Below are 21,193 nucleotides of genomic sequence, written 5' to 3'. Positions count from 1 at the left end.
CTCCTGATTTCTTCACCTCCCCTGGCAACACACACACACACACACACACACACACACACACACACACACTGTCTAAAAGATAGTCAAGAATTCTTAGTGTGGCAGAAAATGCACTTTTAGCCACATTTCCCATAACTGCCTCAGAGGCAAGTCCTTGCTCCAATCAAGTTGATTTGCTCATTTTTTTTCTCCAAACACAGCTGGAATTTTCAAATCACTGTGCCTTTCTACATCTTGTTCCTATGTCCTGGAAGTTTCCCTTTTCCTCATGACAATCGCTTTTTCTATGGAAGTATCACAGACTCCGGCAGGCAGTTTTCTGTGTCCTTTCTTATCTTCCCTAGTTGTATTGCTTTTATCATACACCTTAGATGGTTTTATATCAAAACATTTGTTGCCTCTTGCCGATGAGATGGTTTCTGAGGGACTCCCTATTACACTGATCACACATTTGGCCATAGTATCTGCTTTATCCAATGGAATGAGAGGGGCATGGGCACTTGGCACTTCTAAAGCAGAACTTTGGCCAAAGGCAAATAACTTTCTCTAATTCTCAATTTTCCCATCAGTAATATGAGACAGTGAAAGATAATATGGATAAACTGTTTAAGATAGTTCTCAGACCATAGTGGTTGCTTCACAAATTCCTAAAATATTTTAATCATTACATAATGACCATCATTGTTCTCTAACTTTACAAGATGAAAAGAAGCATAAAAGGCATACATTCAGTCAACAGTAGAATAATAATGATCTATGACCACTTATCATTTTCAATGCAAGTTCTGTGCTCCTAATAATTTCTAGCTAGGATATCTCATCAGGCTTTATGGGAATTATGAAAGCCCTAACAGGGCAGTAAGGATAGTGGATTGTGTCTCTAGCGATTCTGTAGAACAGCAGCATAAAAACTGGGTGATCTCCTAGCTCTACACTCTAGTATTGTACATGTGAAGATATAAAGAAAGAGCTATCCTTTGGTAACAATACAATCTGGTATTTACCTTTAACATTAATCCTATTTGTTCACTGAGTGCCAACATTTGTGGAAGGGGGAAAATGAAAACCAATACCAGTTGGCCAGCTCTCAAATTCACTGCCCAAAAAAACTTTCAGATCCATCAGAACATTCACACAATGACATGTTATTCAACATCTCCCATAGAGTATGCATCGTCTACTCTCCTTCAAGCAAAAAGAATGATGAAAAGGAAGTAAAAGCAGACTTGTTCAGGTTCTATAATAGAATCCATCTTCTGAACCAAGGTCATGCTTGGCAAGAACAATCATTGTCCAGAAAACAATAAAGCCAACTTATGAAAAATGTTCTTGGTTTCCAGCATACACTGAACTGTAAATCACTATTTATGAAGTATCCAATTTACACTGGTATTCCATATGATCACCACAGTCAATAACAAATAAAATAGTTTGAGAAACTAATTTAAGTTTTTAGCACCAAGAGATGTGATTCCTATTTTTTAATGGAAGAGTCACTGACAAAGTTTATATATGTAACTAATCTACAAGATGGATACACATACTTTTGTTTTGTCACATAATAAATTGAAATTTATTTCGTGCATTCAAACAGGTATTTAGAACTGATTGGAATCTGATTGAAAGATTAGTTTGGGTAAAACTAGCTTTGTTTCCCTTCAAATAGGAAGAGTGCACTCATTGGTTATAATAATAAATTTATTGAAAATCTATTAATCTGTACTCCAAATTCAGTAGGGCATCCGAAATCACAAAAATATTCTTCTTTTCCTTCTCTCTTTTTAGAGAGCCCATAAATAGCATTTTATTTATGTATATTTTTATCTTAACAGTATTATGTCACATGTATTTGCTGGATCTTGGTCTTCCAAGGGCATGAATCAGTCTAGGGAAACTCTCTCTCTCTCTCTCTCTCTCTCTCTCTCTCTCTCTCTCCCTCTCTCATCTTGAAGGACATGGGTGGGAAAATTAGGCTATCTGAGCAGAATGAGTTAGGAACAAATGAAGCTGTGGCAGTGTGACTGTGGTAAGAGAACCCCGTTAATGACATACTCTGAGATTCAGTCTAAGAATGCCACTAGGATAAGGTTATTCTGGACAAGATAACTCATGTTAAATCATTAGCATTCACTCTCTGCCCTCTTGTGGTAGGTATTGCCAGCCACTTATTATGGGCTTAAGGTTATGAATCAATCAGCAATATTGATAATGTGTAATGTTCCCAACACAGTGCTTATTAAAATGAATGTGTATTTGTATTAAAGATTTTTTTTCATTTTCTCTTAATGATACTTTAATATAATTTTAAATATAACTACTTTAATTTTGCAATTGTATTATTCAAACCCCTAACATAAAAGTGCCTGATTGGAAATAAACCAGATCTAATTACAACCCCCAGATGCTGAAGCAGTCTTCCACTTTTCTGTTCCCTGTAATCAGATGGCTTTGTCGTGCTCATATAGCAATACAAAGAATTTGAGGAAACCAGTGTGTTACATAATCGCTGCATTTATCTACACTTATTGGTTGTATTTTGAAATACTTTAATGCCTGACAATTCTGCTTTGAGGGATAGATTTATTTTTCAGACATTGCTTTCGTTCAAACATTAATTGAATGTCTACATTTCTTTGCATACAACACATGTAATTAGTAGCACTTTGCCAGCCTCCCTTAAGAGAGGCCTCATATGAGAACTTTATGAAGCTGGTTATGTGATATGATTACAGGAGTAATGAGAACTATGTTTTAGAGGCTTCTGTCATAAAACACCTTTCTTGCCTGTGTATTGGTGAGTCACATGCCACAACTGTAGATTAAATTTCCTGATGCATCTCCAACATTTAAGAGGCTATATTCCCAGGAGTGGCGGGGGCAGACTGCAGGTGAAATCACACGCTCTCTTGCCCCACCTCTTGCTCTCACTCTCTCTCCTGCTCTCTTGCTGTCATCCCCCTTTTGCTCTCCACACCCACGACCTTCCTGAACATTGTATGATTCGATTTGTACACACAATCTTTGTGTGAAATGACTCCTCTCTACAACGGACAGGACAGGCTGAGGGCTGTGAATATTGTTGCCTGTGGCCTTTCCAGCAGCAAGGAGAGGAAAGAAGTTCCCCTTCCCAGCTGGGGCAAAACGTAGCTAATGGTGCTTGCAATTTATTAAATACGGATAAAATAAAATCAGACTTAAGCAGTTTATGGTAAAGCTTGCTAACTTAAATCTAGTTTGTGACTTTGTTCATTTCTTCTCTGCCCTTTTTACTGGCCATCCCATGCTGTTTCTTTTTTCTTTTCTTTTCTTTTCTTTTTTCTTTTCTTCCTTCTTTTCTTTTCTGTTGGTAAATTGAACAACAATAAAAAATAAATTTATTAAAAATAATAATAATAAAATAAAATAAAAGAGGAAAAGAAAAAGAAAAGCCCAAGATTCTATTTACTTATTCATGAGAGACACAGAGAGAGGCAGAGACACAGGCAGAGGGAGAAGCAGGCTCTCTCTGGGGAGCCTATGCAGGACTTGATTCCAGGACCCCAGGATCACAACCTGAGCTGAAGGCAGATACTCAACCACGGAGCCACCCAGGAACCCCCATCCCATGCTGCTTCTATTTGCTTGGTTTCATTTAGGAGAAACCAGGATAGGATGGGTAGTGCTTTGCTAACAAGCACTTCCAAAATCTCAGCAATGATTTATGTCTCTCTCATAGCACGTACCCACTAGGTGTCTGCTAATCACAGTTATCCAAGCTGACGCAGCAGCCTCCTTCCCAATCGTTGCCAAAACCAGAGTGAGAAAGAGCCATGGAGGCTCGGGCTCTTGCAATGAACTGCTCTGCCCTAGAAGTGGCATAAATAACACCAAAAGCATGAGGACCCTAGGAAGTACAGTTTTTTCATATGCCTGGGAGGGGAACAACCTAGAAATACTTGGTAAATAATATTAATAACTACCTCATATGCCTCCTCCAAAAGTACCTCCCAATCCTGGAAGACAGCTGCTATGGTTTGCTGCACCTTCTGGAAACTGTTAGCACACTGTAGTTCTGTCTCCTACTGCGTATTCAGTTTTCTTATTTTCCTAATTTGCCACTGAGCTCATAATGTTTCTTCTATTTCCTTGCACTTCCAATACTCCCTATTTTCAAGGAGCTAACATTCTGGAGGAGGATAGGGGCACGTAAATTAGAAATAGTATATAGAGATTTCAATCCAGTGAAAGGAAAAATGGAGGGATGGGAGGGAGCATTAAGAAAACTTCCAAGAGGGTGATATTTGAATTGAAGTAGAGAGATGAGAGATTATTCCATTAAGAGTGAAAACAGGGGGATCCCTGGGTGGCGCAGCGGTTTGGCGCCTGCCTTTGGCCCAGGGCGTGATCCTGGAGACCCGGAATCGAATCCTACATCGGGCTCCCGGTGCATGGAGCCTGCTTCTCCCTCTGCTTCTGCCACTCTCTCTCTCTCTCTCTCTCTCTCTGTGTGTGTGTGTGTGTGTGACTATCATAAATAAATAAAAATTTTAAAAAAAAAGAGTGAAAACAGGTTCAACTACAATGAGACATGATAAATGCAGGAACTTGCCAATTGTTCAGCATAGCCATCTAAAAATTACATTTTCAGAAAGAGTCTGATTGTGTCTCTTCTGGATCACATGCCTATCACTTAGTCAAAGAGAGCAGACCATCCTGATTGGCAATAACATGAATTCTATTTGCAGTAAAGAGGATTAGTTGTTACCAAATCGATAGATAGATAGATAGATAGATAGATAGATAGATAGATAGATAGATGATAGATAGATATGGATAAATGAGGGGGAGAGATAATTAATATTAATATTGGTCAAGAAAAAAATATGTAGTTGTCCGCTATAGCGAAGTGGTAACAGAAATGACTAAGATTTTGTATGTACCATCAAAGTGTCTGGAATTCATTCTTAAGGTGATATAGGACCAACTAAAGCAATCCTAGAATTGAGTGACGAATTCAGGCTGCAGTGTAGCAAGGTCTCTCTTTCTCCCACAGTATTGCAGAAGATAAATTCAGTGGGACTTGAAGTTATTGTTCTAATTTAATTGAGATACGGGGAGGCCAAAAAAAAAAAAAAAAAGACACCTGTAATAGAAATAGAGACAAGGAGGCCAAAGATCCAGGGTAAGTAGTGAATATATTAGAAGTAGCATATAAGGATTTGTAGCATGATGTTAGTACACAGGAGAAATGCAAGATGACTTGGTTTTCTGCCTCTTGCAGATGGATAATGCCCGCTGCTATAGTGGGCAGAGGAAGGAGGGCAGGTTTCCATGGATGGTGAGGGTGGTACTGAGCTCAGGCCTTCACAGACAGCCTTCTCTCCACGGTCTTTGCATCCTGGAAGGAAATATCTCAAACGGTAAAATTATTTTATTATGAGTGATATCTTACAAACAAGACATTAACCTGACTCATACCATTCCCAGGATGGGGGACAGGGGTTCCATGTTGCATATTTTATTGTGTTGGATTGGTTTGGTTTTGCTTAAGATTTATTTATTTATTTTAGAGGAGTAGGGGGAGAAGTAGAGGGAGAGAAATCCTCAGACAGACTCCCCACTGAGCTTGGAGCCCATTGTGGGGCTCCGTCCTAGACACTGAGTTTATGAGCTGGGCTTAAATCAAGAGTCAGACACTCAACCCCCTAAGCCACCTCCAGGTGCCCCTGTGTCAGTTAGTTTTTAAAGAATATATAGTTTTCACCTACTATAAGATTTAGAAGAATATTTTCAAAGAAATAATCTGTGGAAACAGGTTAAAACCCCCCAAATATTGAGTGTTGATATATAAAATAGTAATTGATTAGTAAAAAGCATAATTTTCAAAAAGGAAAGAAAAAAAAATCTTTCATCTGTATCCCTACCATGAAAGGCAGAGCAGTGTGTTTCATCCATCACAGTATTCATTATGTGTACCTGCAGGCACCGCCAGTGTCAAACATTTTCATTCTTCCTTTTTACTAATTTCATAAATTAACATAAATCCTAGACTTCATAACGAATTCTTACCTTTCTTTTTTATGGTCATGCTTGGCCACAACACCGTAAAACTGGTTTTAACTGTCTATGCTGAGAGACAGTGTAAGACTTTCCTACATTTTCCTATATGTCATGGCTGGGTACCCAATCCTCATAGCCACCTTAATTCTATTTTAAGGCACCCTAGGGTATTCAGAAATAATCACTTCCTAACAAATTCAAACATAAAAGAATTAAACTTCATCTTAAATCTAAGTTTCAATTATGATAATTTGAGTTGAATTTAGAAAAATAAATTCATCTTTCATTCATGTATTCATGCATACATTATTTCGGAAAATATTGAGACCTCTCTATGTGTAAAACACTGGGCAATAAAAATACGGTTCAGAAAGTGAAATATAATATACTTGAGTGATAAAAATATAACATAAAATGTATACCAAGTAACAACAACTTGAGATAGCAAGAGTAAATTCTGTTATATCAGTACCTATCCCCCAAAGAGCAAGTCACTCTTTCAATTTACTGAAGATACCATGCAGTAAAATTTGTTTTGTTTTTTTGGAGAAATTTTTAAAATGAGGGAGGAAGTGAGAGGATAATTTAATTGTGGTGAGGTCTTGGGTAAAATAAATGTAAAGCCTTTTTTTTTTTTCTTTTAATGTAAAGCTTTAAGACATGGTTCATGTGACCCCTTATAACAGTCCACAAGCACACTTGCACAAGTGCCTTACTTTAGCCAGGAAGTATTCAAGTTACCGTAGTCAGGTCAGGCAGGTATAACAAAATACTACAGGCTAGGGGACTTAAACAACAGACATTTATTTCTCATAGATCTGGAGAATGGGAAGTCCAAGATTAAAGTGCCAGCAGATTCAGTTCTTGATGAGGGACCCCTTCCGGGAATGTCTGCTCACCTTGTCTCTGTATGCTCACATAGCCTTTCATTGATGTGTGTTTTTTTTTTTAATTTTTTTTAATTTTTATTTATTTATGATAGGCACACAGTGAGAGAGAGAGAGGCAGAGACACAGGCAGAGGGAGAAGCAGGATCCATGCACCGGGAGCCTGACGTGGGATTTGATCCTGGGTCTCCAGGATCGTGCCCTGGGCCAAAGGCAGGCGCTAAACCACTGTGCCACCCAGGGATCCCCATTGATGTGTGTTGAGAAGAAAGGTCTCTCTGGTTGTTTTTTTCTTTTTATAAGAGCAGTAATTCCATCATAGGGGCTTTACTCTCATGACCTCATCTAAACATACATATCTCCCAAAGCCCTACTTCCAAATATCATCGCACTAGAGATTAGGGTTTTAACACAGGAATCTGGTGGGGTGAGGGGGGACACAAATATTTGATCCATTGTACAAGTCAAATAATTCCCCATTAGACAAGAATAAAAATGAAAAGATGACTTCAGTGTTTGCATCTAGTCTTAATTTGGAATTATGCAAGTCTTTAAGAAGCAAGGGAGCTTTGGTCAAATGAGATATAATTTATCATATAACGCTACCTGTACAACACAAAACATTTTTAATAAATTCCTATTTTGACATCAATTCCATGTACAGGAAAATTGCAAGAATAATATAAGAGGGTGCCTGGGTGGCTTACTCAGCTAAGTGTCTGCTTTTGGCTCAGGTTATAATCTCAGGATCCTAGGATCTAGCCCCATGTTGGGCTCCCTGCTCAGCAAGGAGACTGCTTCTCTTCCTCTGCTTCTCTACTCAAGCTCTCTCTCTCTCTCTCACACACACACACTCTCTCTTTCTATCTCAAATAAATAAGTAAAAATATTTTTAAAATTAAAAAAGATATCTTGAACAGATTATAATTTAGTAGGGAGCAAAACAGATTTATGAATATCTACTCTGCCTCATGCCTAAGTGCTTCAGGAAGTTACAAATAAACATTATAAATAATTTTATAAGAAGATATTTAATCAAGGTAGGATGAAATTATGTTGTTAAAAATTTGAGGTGTAGGAGAAAAGCATTTCAAATGTGGTAGAACACAGTAGCAAAAATAAATAAATAGATAGTAGACAGATAGATAAAATGAGGTCTTAAGATATTTACAAAAGAGATAAATCCAGTTAAAGATGTATATATATATGTTCTATAGCAAACTTGGAAAGGTCGGTTAGGAAGATACAGGTAGAGAACTTTGGCTAATCACCATCATCATCATCTACACTTTTTCACTAAGCAATGGAGAGTCATTGAAAGCATTTGACCAGAACAAAATTGTGATTAGTGTTGTGTTTAGAAATAGGAATGTGTTTAGAAGAAACTAATTAGGGGAAATCAGTTTTTAGAGTATGACACAAGCCCAGGGGATATATGATCGGTGTCATTACTATGGTGATAGCAGTGGGAATAATAAACATCATACCCACTGTGCAGCTAGACAATTGAGGAAGGATGTGTGGATGTGGGTATAGTAGACAGTGTAGTGCTCACACACATCCCATTTACATGGCCAGTACACCCATCAGCTGCTATAAATACCATCTCCTAAAAGCTCAAAACTGCCTTATGTCTCAGAGGGCTTGCCTTCCACTGAATGAGAGAGAGCATTCATGGGAAGTTACCCACTCCATTTTTGGAAGTGCCTATAGTCATTTACAGATTGATATTGGAACACAGAAGTCCAGTTCCTGTGCTCGAGGGGAAGCAACCCTATGATTTGGTTTATACTTCAGAGCCTCATCACCTCCTTTTGCTTAAACCACATTTTTGCTATACTCCTTTATCTTTTCTATTTTGCTTTTCTATTTTGCATGTCTTTACATATGTTCCCTGAAGAGCATCAAATCCCTGTCTCAGGCTCTGCTTCTCAGGATCCCAGTCTAATACAGTGGATGTGTGTCACCTTTGAGGATAAAGAGACTGGAATGCTGAGTAATATTGGGGCCTTCAATAGAAGTGGAAGTGGAAGGGATCCCTGGGTGTCTCAGCAGTTTGGCGCCTGCCTTTGGCCCTGGGCGTGATCCTGGGATCCTAGGATCGAGTCCCATGTCGGGCTCCCCATGTGGAGCCTGCTTCTCCCTCTGCCTATGTCTCTGCCTCTCTGTGTGTCTGTCATGAATAAATAAATAAAATCTTTTAAAAAAGGAGAAAGAAATGGAAGTGGAAGACTTGGAAAAAAAAAGATGTAGGTATGTTGTATGGGAGTCTGGATATAGAAAGGTGGTAAAAAAGGAATAATAACAGAAGAAAGGATCTCAAGAGACTATTAAGAAAAAAAATGAGAGGGATCCCTGGGTGGCGCAGCGGTTTGGCGCCTGCCTTTGGCCCAGGGCGCGATCCTGGAGACCCGAGATCGAATCCCATGTCGGGCTCCCGGTGCATGGAGCCTGCTTCTCCCTCTGCCTGTGTCTCTGCCTCTCTCTCTCTCTCTCTCTCTCTCTCTCTCTGTGACTATCATAAATAAATAAAAATTAAAAAAAAAAGAAAAAAAAGAGAGAGTAGATTTATGAGAGGAATCTTAAGGATGGAGAACAATTTGGAGATGTCAAGAGGAAAAGAAGCCTATGGAGGCAGTTCAGAAAATCAGTCTCCAAAAAAATGGGATTTTCAAAAAGAAACAACATAATATATTTTGAATAGGAGGCAAAAAGAATAAAATCTGACAAAAGGAGAATACTTTGGGCAATGAAGAGGATGGTCAGTAGTTACGATGTGTTAGTGGAGAAAGAAACCAAGGCTGTGGGGGGTTGCATGCACCGTAAAGATGTAAGGCAGCTGTAGTGATCAGTTTTGCCAGAAATTTCTTTGGTTGCCAGTTTAGAAAATTCTGTCATGTTACTCTAGCAATTCCAGGACAAGAGAACTTGAAATTAAGCAGCAAAAGGGCAGTTTATAGAAGTATTGGAAGGCTCATACTGATTTATTCCCTGGGGCTTCAGAGAGAACATCTCAGGAAGTCTTTATGTCCTGAGGGTTTGCCTCTCCAATTTATTTGTACCATCTTGATTCTCACTGTCTACTCTTGATTTTTCTTGTCTTTGAAGAGTGTCCAAAGAAGACACCATAAAGTTGTGCCTGGTCAGAGTCATTTCCTATATCCTTCATGTATAACAAATGGAAATAATCTCATCTTTTTTCTTCAACCTCCTTATGCTACTCTGTAATTTAAGACTGAGCAAAAAAGGTTCATTTTAAAGTGACCTAGAACATGAATTTCAAACATTAAAATATAATCTCCTTAATGCACTAGTTCATCTTTAAACCAGCATAATTTCAAAAAGGTCAAAAAGGTGAAAGTCATGTGTTAAATTTTACCAGCAACACAAAGGCTTTTATAGATGAACAATTATGAAAAAATATCCAAAACATTTGCGTATGGTACAGAAGTAAATTAATTTGCCTTAAAATTCTACTTTAAAATGTACACTCTCTTCTGTCTCATTTCTAAAATTGATAGCTTTAAAGTTTCTGTGACCCAAGATGCTCATAGCATTAATATCGTCTTTAAATAACTATTAAACACATTTCAAATGATCCAAACCTTCAACAAAATCAGGTTTTTTTGTTTGTTTGTTTCAAGAGTTGTAGTAGTTATTTAAACAAAAAGCCATCCTCATTTTTAAAAAAGATTTTACTTATTTATTTGAGAGTCAGAGAGAAAGAGAGCACAAATGGGGCCAGGGGGACAGGGAGGAGCAGAAGGAGAGGGAGAAGCAGACCCCCCAATGAGCAGGGAACCCAGCACGGAGCTCAATCCCAGGACCTTGGGATCATGACCTGAGCTGAATGCAGATGCTTGATCAACTGAGCCACCCAGGCGCCCCTGCCATCCTCATTTTTTGAGGACAAATGGTTAATGGTTAATGGTCTCACTCCAAGCCTGCTTTTCCTAGAGCAGGGCTTCATTCAACATTTCCACCAAGAAGATGTGATAAAGAAAACGTACAACATGATTCTCAAGACATGGATTTGCTCACCTTTAAAAACTGATACCTACGAATAAAAAAAAATAAATTCCTCTTTTGCTCTACAAACAAGAGCACTGTTAGTTTTATTCCCCCAGGATCAATACTAATCATGCTATATAACCAACCCAGAGCACTTGGTAACAAGCAGGACATAGTGAATTCAATTCCATTTTTTTGTGAGAGAGCTACAGGTCAATATGTTCTGAAGACAAACGAAAAAAAAATCTAATTTTTAGGCAAGGCTATAATGGGAACATATTTATAATACATCAGTCCCAATATGTAAACAAAGACATTGCATGGGTCTAGTTGATGCTAAAGTATTATACTCCCCACTGTCAAATGTAACGTATCTCTCATTGGTGAGAGTTATCACTCTATCTGGCATATTATTTCAAAACATGTTTTCATGGCCTTCGCGTGTGTGTGGGGGAACACTTGAGGTTTGAAAGGTTAAAGGGCTGCAAGATCTCGGAGTAGAAACAGGAAGGTCATATGTTGTTTGGCAAATGCAGGAAATAGAACAATAAAGAAGCAGTGGAGTTAGAAGGAAATAAAATGCAACTTAGGAAGACAAACCCGCTGGAGAAGAGCAGAGGGTGAATGGTGAATTGATTTTACAGAGAAGCATAGGTCTGCTCCCAAAGCACCCTTACAGTATCAATGGAATCAGTGTTTACTGCTTTCTTTTCCACTTGGAACGGAAGAAGACACATTCATTAAACTATATGAGCTTTTCTGAGAACTTTAGCCACATGATCTCAACCAGCAAAGCAAGAGTGCTATGTGATTTTTTTTTATCAATAAAGCATATAATTTAATACACAATTTGACAAGTGTTCTTATTGGGCTAACACTGAGCATTAGAACTGGAAGATGATTTATAACATCTTCTAGATCTTTTGTATTTTGTCCTTAAGTGGCAATTCTCTGGTTGTTTTCTTTTTTTAATATTTTATTCATTCGTTCATGAGAGACACAGAGAGAGAAAGAGAGAGAGAGAGAGAGAGAGAGGCAGAGACACAGGCAGAGGGAGAAGCAGGCTCCATGCAGGGAGCCTAATCTGGGACTTGATCCCCAGGACCCCAGGATCATGCCCTGGGCCAAAGGCAGGTGCTAAACCACTGAGCCACCCAGGGATCCCCATCTGATTGTTTTCAATGTTTACATTTATTGCTCATTTTGTTAGTTAAGGTCAATTAATGATTGATATGAAACTTTATTCCAGATGCCTTTTTTCAATATTTTTGAAAATACATAAATTTTCTGATATTTCCTAAATTAATTCCACTTTTGGTTGTTTATTGTCTTTAAAAAGCTAACATTAGCTTTGCTGATTATTGATCCTGAAATTTTTTTGAATTTAAATTCAATCAGCCAACATATAGTGTAACACCCAGTGCTCATCCCCTCAAGTGCCCTCCTCAGTACTCGTCACCCAGTTACCCACAAATGTTATGTGACTTGATGCAGAATTAGTTTCCATTCTGTTTGATGTTCAGTGGGTACATTTAACATTTTTTAACTTTCCTCCTAAAATACAAATGGTTCTTAAACTTATAATATTGACCTAATGAGTTTTTCTCCTTCCAGACTGTGAATAAAAACTAGGAATAAAATTATCTCTTGGCCCCAGTGTCCTCAGAGCAAGCAATATTTCACAAATTACTTCTGTTTTTCCTTGAAACTTTAATGGTCATCACTTCTAATCTCCTCTGGTATCATCACTTGGTCATTTAAAAGTTCTTACCTTTTCTTTGATTCCCTAGGTTTAACTGCTTTCAACTCTCTCCTGTTTAACTATCTCCTGTATGAGACTCTCCAAAATCATTAAAACTGACTTTTGGTCTATTTTGCATTCAAGGACCCTAGTGGATGGTTGGGGGAAAAATCCTATACATCTGACTATTCCCTGATGTGTTTCAGACACTGATTCTGGATTTTCTTTAGGAGGTAATCATTTGCTGGGTATATCAGTGTAGGGGGACATGGGAGGGGGTCAGTCTGACTCAGAGGACTGATCAGTTGAAGCAATCATGCAATGGGTTTTCAGAAGCATTCAGAACAGATCGAAACAGTCATTTCCTGCCTAAAGCTGCTAAAGCACCATCCACACCACTGTTAATGTTCACCCTATGGTGAGCCCCTGCGACTTGTCTAGAAATAGCAGTATCATAGAATTTAGAACCAGAGTGAATATAAAGACAGGAAATAAGCAGAAACTTCCCTTGGATTTAAAACAAAACAAAACCCAGAAGAGAAATTGCTTTTAAAGAGAAATATATTGCTTAGTCTTTTTTTTTAAAGGTTAGTGTTATATGTGAATATAATGAAAAATATGCCGATATGATTTGCTTTGGAAAATCATGTCATAGTGTTTTATATGCATTAAGAACTTTTTTCTCTCTATTCTGGAGCTTTAAAGAAAGAGATTATTTTTAATATATATTGCATAAAAACAAATAACAGTCACAGTACAATTCGCCAGATCAATTTTCTGAAACTTTACCTTACTTTGTTTTTCCGAACAACCTACAAAATTAAGGTTATCAGATCCATTCAATCTGAGTGATGATTTAGCTTAAACTCACATCCAAATACTTGTCCCACATGTGTACCCTATCACATCAAATGGAAAGTAAAGATAAATTATGTTCATTCTCCATTCACAAGAAAGTAGATGTACGCATTTTATGAAGATTGCCAACAATAAGGAATGAAATAAAAAGCTTTCCGATTTATTCTTATTTACCCAGAAAATAAACATAATCAGAGCACTTGTTCCACAAGCAAGCTAGCCAGCTGATATTATATTACACTACCTGGGATTTCAGTAGCTGCTACTGGATACCAGAACTACTGGAGACAGGAACTGCACTTCCTAAAGCAACACAAAACTTGAAGATCAAGACTTGCGTTCAAGAAGCAGGAGAACAAATATAAACTAGTGCATCTTCAAATTCTTCAGTACTTGCGTCTTCATTGGACAGGAAAGCTCTTTTTCTGTCTTGTAAACCTATACAAAGCTCGCAAATATAAACTGAAACTTGCCTTGCAGAGATTACCAATGACCAATAATCATGCCTTAACAAATTGAATGATGCCTCCTCATATATTTCTCTGTCTTGCCAAAGACACTGCTGATTATATTCTGTTTAAAATTGGATTTTATATCAATAGACTAATTTAAAACTTCCTGGGTAAGACTAATTTAAAACTTCCTGGGTGGTTCGTCCTCTCTCAGGCTCAGTTCACCCATAAAGGGCCAGATTTCTTTTCAGTTCAAGACCTTATTCACATCCCACTCACATTCCAAACTTTTGGTTTACCAAAATGTGTTTTTTTTTTTTTTTTTTTTTTTTTTTTTACCAAAATGTTTTTGGTTTATTCTTGACTTTCATTCTCCAACTCTAGCCAACTCTAGCTCATCCTATATAATAATGCTAAATATATTCCAGACTCCCACATAGCTTCTCTGCATAGAATCATATCTGAAGGGGAGGAAAAAAACTGATTGGGTGACAGGTACAGGGAGGGTTAATCAGATTAGAAACAGCTCACCAACATTCTCATAAGAACCCTTAGACTTAGAAACTCCCGTGACAACCCTCTTGCTCCTCCCTTTCTGGAGCCTCATACTGTTGCCCAATAAACTTCACTATCACTCAATAAACTTTGCTTTGCTGCCCACCTCTCTTCATTGGGTCTACTTCATTCTTCAAACGGGTGTGACCAAGAACCCAGGCATGGAAGAAAAAGAAATCCTGCAACACTGCCGTAACAAATTACCATAACTTCACACCCTTAAATGACATATATTTATTGCCTCATAATTCTATAGATCAGATGTCCAGGCTGAACTTGGGTTTCACAAGGCTGGAATCAAGGTGTCAGCCAAACTTATCAGGTGGTTGATAGAACCCAGTTCTTTAAGGATATAGAATTGAATTCACCATTTTCTTGCTGCCTGCTGACCAAAATTGGTTCTTCACAGGAAGAGGCACTAGGATCCTTGGTGTGGGGCCCACTCCATCTTCAAAGCCAGCAAAGACAGATCCTGCTAATGGAACAAGAGGGAAAACCTAAGCATACTAAATTCTTCTCATGCCTTGAATCTCTCTACCTATCCCTTCAGCCTCAACCATCTAATCGCTTTAGTTTTTAACTGATTGTGTGAATACGTTGGGCCCACCCTGATAATCCAGGATAATCTCCTTGTTTTAATCTCCCTATCTCCACCTGATTAGTAACATCTGCAATTACATCTGCAAAACTATTTCGCATGTAACCCTACATAGCCATGGGTATGTCACAGAAAGCCAAGGTCATGGGAACCAAAGATCTGCCTACCACACCTTCCATTACCAGAATACCTCACAAAAGAGGATCAAGTCAGTGAAGAGAATTATACTCTTTTCTTTTTGTCTCTCCACTTCTGTTTCTCTTCGCCTATTCTTTCAAGTCAGTATCAGGGTATGCCCCGGGGCCAGGACCGTTTAGATATGAGGAAAGAAAGATATAAATTGGCAGTGACATGTTTATCCTTAAACAGTGAGGAGACAAAGAAGGGAATCTTTCTGTAAATATTCACATACTATTTGTCTTTCTTATCACATTAATTATGTTGGCATACCTTTTTTAAAAATATTTTTTCTTCCTTTCCAACTTTACTATTTTTTAATCATAAAGCTCTGCCTGTGAATTAAAATTGAATCCAACTCTATCCTCCCCAGATAGTCAAATGACCTTGTTTCCATCGAGAGTGCCAAGTCTATTTCTGTTCTAGTTTTAAACACTGAAATCAGACAGGATAGTCCCAGGATAGTAGCATAGGGCAGATGGGATACGGAATGGAATCAAAACCTGGACAGAAACTCATCACCAGGGTGAGGTAGAAGTAAAGGATGGCTCCTGTCATTCTATATAGAACATGGCAATAAATCAATAAATGTTTAATAAACAAAAGTGAGGAAAATATGATTATAAAGTTTAGCTTGAAGTTTCAACAACTAAGAAAAAGCATTGTGCCTAAAGGACAGCAAGTATTTGAAAGGCCCTATTTGATGCTGATATTTCAGAGGTCTGACTCAAATCACAGAGGATTGAGTCAGAGAGAGCTGAGTCTGAGTCTCCAGGCTCACTCTGCCTAATTATTTACTTCCTGTGTATCTGTATTCACTTGCACAATGGGAATAACGCTGCATTAGCCAAATGTTTATTTGCAATAATGCAATTTAAGAAACAATCAAAAAAATCTCAGTGGCTTACAACAATAAGCATACATTCCTCAGCCATAAGTCTGCGGGTAACCTGAGTCAGTTCCTTTCCAACTGTGGGTTACATCTGGGACAGCTCTGTGGCTCTCATTCTGGGATGCAGGCTTGAAGGTATCAGTTACTCCGGGCATTTTCTTAGAGTAGAGGACAGAAGTTTCTCAAGAAGCCAACAGAAATGCAGGATGTCTAAGGTCAGAGAAAAGTCACAATGCAAACCCAACATCAGTGGAGCCCTGGTGAATTTTGTTGAGAAGTCTTTTCATCATCTCCTTCTACAGAAGTTAAGAGAAAAGGAGACTAGTTGCTGAACTATAATATAGTCACCATAAACACTGACCTTGGCAGTTTGTCATTTGTAAGGCAAGGTGGCAGTAGACTTTTGTTCAGTCAAGTAGGTGGAACATAGTGGAGAACATGAGTGAGAAGCAGGTGGAGGTTGTTGTCCTCTGACAGATGTATCCTTGGATAGAATAAGAGAGGTGTGGGTGTAGGACAAGGTCTCCAGGCCTAAGGGGAGGATAGGATACCAGGATAGGACAGTGTGACCAATGGGTTAAGTAGGGGAAATGTTCCACAAATAAGAGAAAATGGAAAAGAGTCAAGGGAATTGGTTGGAACTTTCTCCTTTGAGAGACTGAGGGTTGGAGACACATGCCAAAGTTTAGAATCAAAAGCAAGGCTGATTTATATGCTCCTGCAGCACCAGAGATATGAGTCTGATTCTCAATGATGAAAACTTGGCAAGTAGGTTCTGAAGAAGCAGCTGAATGTAACTTTGTCCCATTAGAAGGACGCCTGGGTGGCTCAGTGGTTGAGCATCTGCCTTTGGCTCAGGGTGCAGGGTGTGATCCCGAGTTCCAGGATTGAGTCCCACATCGGGCTCCCCAAGGGGAGTCTACTTCTCCCTCTGCCTGTGTCTCTGCCTCTCTCTCTCTCTCTGTGTCTCTCATGAATAATAATAATAATAAAATCTTAAAAAAAAACTTTGTCCATTAGAGAGAAAAGAAGCTGAACTTGTAGATAAGTGTGTCATATGCACATTTAACTTAGGTAAATTAGGATATGCATGGTTACTAAGGAAAGGGGAAGGAAGAAAAAGGAAGCAAGTACAGGATGAGCAGTTGCTTCTAGCCATTTCCTTTATGGGTGTAAGATTCTGAGTGAGTAGAAGGTGCAGGTCAAGAATCTGCTGTTCCCTTGGACTGTCGGAGACCAGGTGGTTCTCCTAGAGTATTTGCCACACTATCTGGGATTCTAGTGTTGTAAAGTGCAGAGGTTTCATAAAATATGACTCTTAAATGTGAGCTAGTATTGTCTAGTGCTCAAATCAAGAAGCAGCAAGGTTTTCTAACGCTGCGGTAGAATTCTGTTTGTAGAAGAGACTGAGAATTTGTGCAATATGGCATGTTTCCAAGAGCTTTTCAAGGATAGTAATGGGCTGACGGTAGAGAGTGAACCTCATATAAAATCAAGTTACACAGTTCCTTTGCCAGTCAAGAAATAATTATCTTGAGTTACTGCCACTGGAGCTCAGTTCATGATCAACTGCTTCTCCACATCCAGAAAAAATAGAAATCTTGTTGGCTTTACCTTCAAAATATGTCAAGCTCATCTCCAACTTAGGATGTCTAAGTTCTCATTCTCTTGCCTAGACTACTGCAGTGAACTCTTAACTAGTCTCCCCGGAATCTTTTTAACCCATCCACCAGAGTTTTAAATTTCTTGTAATGGCTTAAAGCCTCCAGAAATCTATCCCTTAGCCTTCTCTAGGGTCCCATCTCTTACACCTTCACTTCTCCAGCCTCACTCACTCTGCTCCAGACACTAGTCTTCAGTTGTTCTTTGCACACACCAGAAATGCTCCTGTCTTAGGGTCTTTGGCACTCTTCCTGGAGGTTTGTCAACATTTTAGTAGTTTCAAAGAATTATATTTAATTCTAATAATTCTATTCTTATATATTAAAATATTCACTTTTTTAATCTTACTTTAGTTGATGCTATACAATTATTATTTTTCTAACTTCTTATATTGGATGCTTACTTTCTTTTCAACTTTTCCTTTCTTATTTATGGATTCCAGCTTATAAATTCTTCACAAGAACTATTTTTTGCATTCCCTAATTTTGCTAGAAAGTATTTTTATTATCATCCAATTCTACATCTAATTTCTATTGAGCTTTTTTTCCTTTAGTCCATCACGTATTTAGAAGCACTTTTTAAATGTAAAACATATGATTTAAAAAAATATTCTTTTGGTATTGATTTCTAACAATGTCATTGTGCTTAGAAAATGTGGTTTGCATTTTACTGAGTCTTGGACATTTTTTTTAATTTGCTTTATGCTTAGAATGTGATCAAATTTTATAAATATTCCAAAGTGCTTGAAAAAGTTTTTGGGCTGCAATGTTCTTTAGATGTCCTATTTGACTAAGCTTGTTAATTGCGTTGTTCGAATCCATATTCTCATTGATTTTTTTTGTCTGCTTGATCTATCAATAAGTAAAAGAGGTGTGTTAAAATCAATTTTTTTCAGTTCTCCTTTTAATTCCTTCAATTTTACTTGATAGGTTTTAAAGCTATATTATTAGGTGCTAGAACATCAGGATTGGAATATCATCCTGATAAATTGAATCTTTATCAAATCAGAGTAGATCTCTTTATTTCAATTAGTGCTGTTCTGCACCTAAAGTCTTTTTGGTCTGATATTAATGCAGAAGCACTGGATTTCTTTTAGTTCTTATTTACTAATCATATATATTGCCCATATATGTTTGCCTATTATTAATGCTTGTTGGTTTGTCTCAAAATTCCTATGGCTTTAAAATTATTTGTGCCTCTTTTAAGGAACATATAAATAATTCTGAAAAAAAAAATCCTATCCTTTTAGTTGGACTCTTCTAAGTGAAATTTTTTTTTCATTTATTTTATTCTGTTAGAGCATAAGCTCCATGGAATCTAAAATTTTTGTTGTTTTACTTATTGGAAGCTCTGCAATGGCTCAAATGGTATTTTGCAGAATAATGGTTTAATATAGATTTGTTGAATGAATGAGTGAACAAATGGTTATGGTCCATTTGGATTTATTTCTACCTTGCCTCATTTTTATAGAAAGGCAATGTTTTGGTGGTTAAGAGTATGCTCTGGAATCAGACTACAAGGGTTCAAATTCCATCTTTGGTATGTAGCAGTTCTATGACGTTGAGGGATTAACTTTTTCTCTATGTGCCTCAGTTACTTCGTGTGATGATGGAGATGGCAACAACACCCTCCTCCTATGATTGTTGTTTAAAATCAAGAATATGTTTCTTGCTTACTTTTGTGAGCCACATATTAGACATAATTTCTATTGATTTATATCATCAGCAGTTAGTTATACATGTACTTATTTTTATTAATGTCTAAGACAACTATTTCTTTCTTTCTTCTCTCTCTCTCTTTCTCCCCCCAAATTCTTTGAAGATCTCAATTTTTTGGTGCTTTGAATTTTTACTTTTATTGGATGTGTCTAATTCTAAATTTTTTTTTAAATTTTTCATACTTGGGCAACCCCGGTGGCCCAGCGGTTTAGTGCTGTGTTCAGCCCAAGGTGTGATCCTGGAGACCCAGGATCTAGTCCCACATCAGGCTCTCTGCCTGGAGCCTGCTTCTCCCTCTGCCTCTGTCTGTGCCTCTCTCTCTCTCTCCCTGTCATGAATAAATAAATAAATAAATAAATAAATAAATAAATAAATAAATCTTTAAAAAATTAAAAAAAATAAATTTTTCATACTTAGCTTTCATTGCATTTCCTGAAAGTAAAGAGAGATTCAAGTATTTCTTCTGCTTTGGAAAATTCTAAGTTGTTCTCCCTTAAAATATTGTCCTTCCTCCTCTTTCTACTCTTCTTCTAGGACTCTAATTAAATGTGTGTTTTACTTTCACTCAATCTTATTGATTGAGTGAAAGCCATTTTTATTATGTTCCTTCTTTTTGTCTGTGCAACTCTCTTAGATCTTTCTCCAAGTTTACTAATACCCTAAATGCTCTATCTAGTTATGCTCAACATGTTCATTCATTTAATTTCTTGTTTTTTTTATTTCTAAGAATTCTGTTTTATTGTAAACTCTGTTAATTGTTTTGTTTTATATCTCTTAGCACTTTTCACATTCTCTTTTACTTATGCAATAAAAAAGGCAAGTACTTTATACTAGAAATAGTTCCCCTAGATATTTCATTTACTTATTTCCAGAAAGAGACATTGTATTCAGTGTGTCCTTTATGGTGCCTGCCCTTCACTCTGTTGCCCTTCACATTGCTTGCGACAGCAATGACCTCATCATCATCTGGCCTATGGATCTGCCAGCATCTGCCTCCTTCTGGGTCCATGACTTTAGCCTTTGCATCCAAGACTCTGCTTCAGAGTCATTTCTCTTTTTCCTTGAAGAATAACAGCTGAATACTTGCATCAGCCTGCTTCCTGCCTGTAGAATTCTGAAAGTCTGACAGCCTATTTTAATTTCATCCAGACTTTGTCCCTTTCAGTCCAAGCTAGTAGTGTTTCTGCTGGTGTAACATTCTCAAAAACTCTGTGAGTCTCCCATGTATGTCATAAAAATCCACACTGTTAGACAAAGATTCCACAGATCTCTCCTGGATAACCCCATCTCTATTCCTGGCTTCTGCTGAGATGGATAATGGGATCCATTAATCACATATCATCTCTTCAGGAAAATCTTATTCAGCAACAACTTGGTTCTCTCTCTAGGTTTATACTTTTCCAACAGTATGTTTCCTAATTTTAGCATTACTAGCAATCTGGGTAGATTGAGAATCTCCTAAGTCATTGAATACTGGTTCTTTTTTGGTCAACAATCCTTTATTCGATTTTTCTTTCCTCTCTCATTTTACACTAAGCACAAGGAGAAACCAGGCTGTACCTTCAACACTTTGCTTGAAAAGGTCCTCAGCTAAATATCCAAG

The sequence above is a fragment of the Canis lupus genome, chromosome 37 (assembly GCF_011100685.1).
Source record: "Canis lupus familiaris isolate Mischka breed German Shepherd chromosome 37, alternate assembly UU_Cfam_GSD_1.0, whole genome shotgun sequence".
NCBI lineage: Eukaryota > Metazoa > Chordata > Mammalia > Carnivora > Canidae > Canis > Canis lupus.
This window is presented reverse-complemented; position numbering follows the sequence as displayed.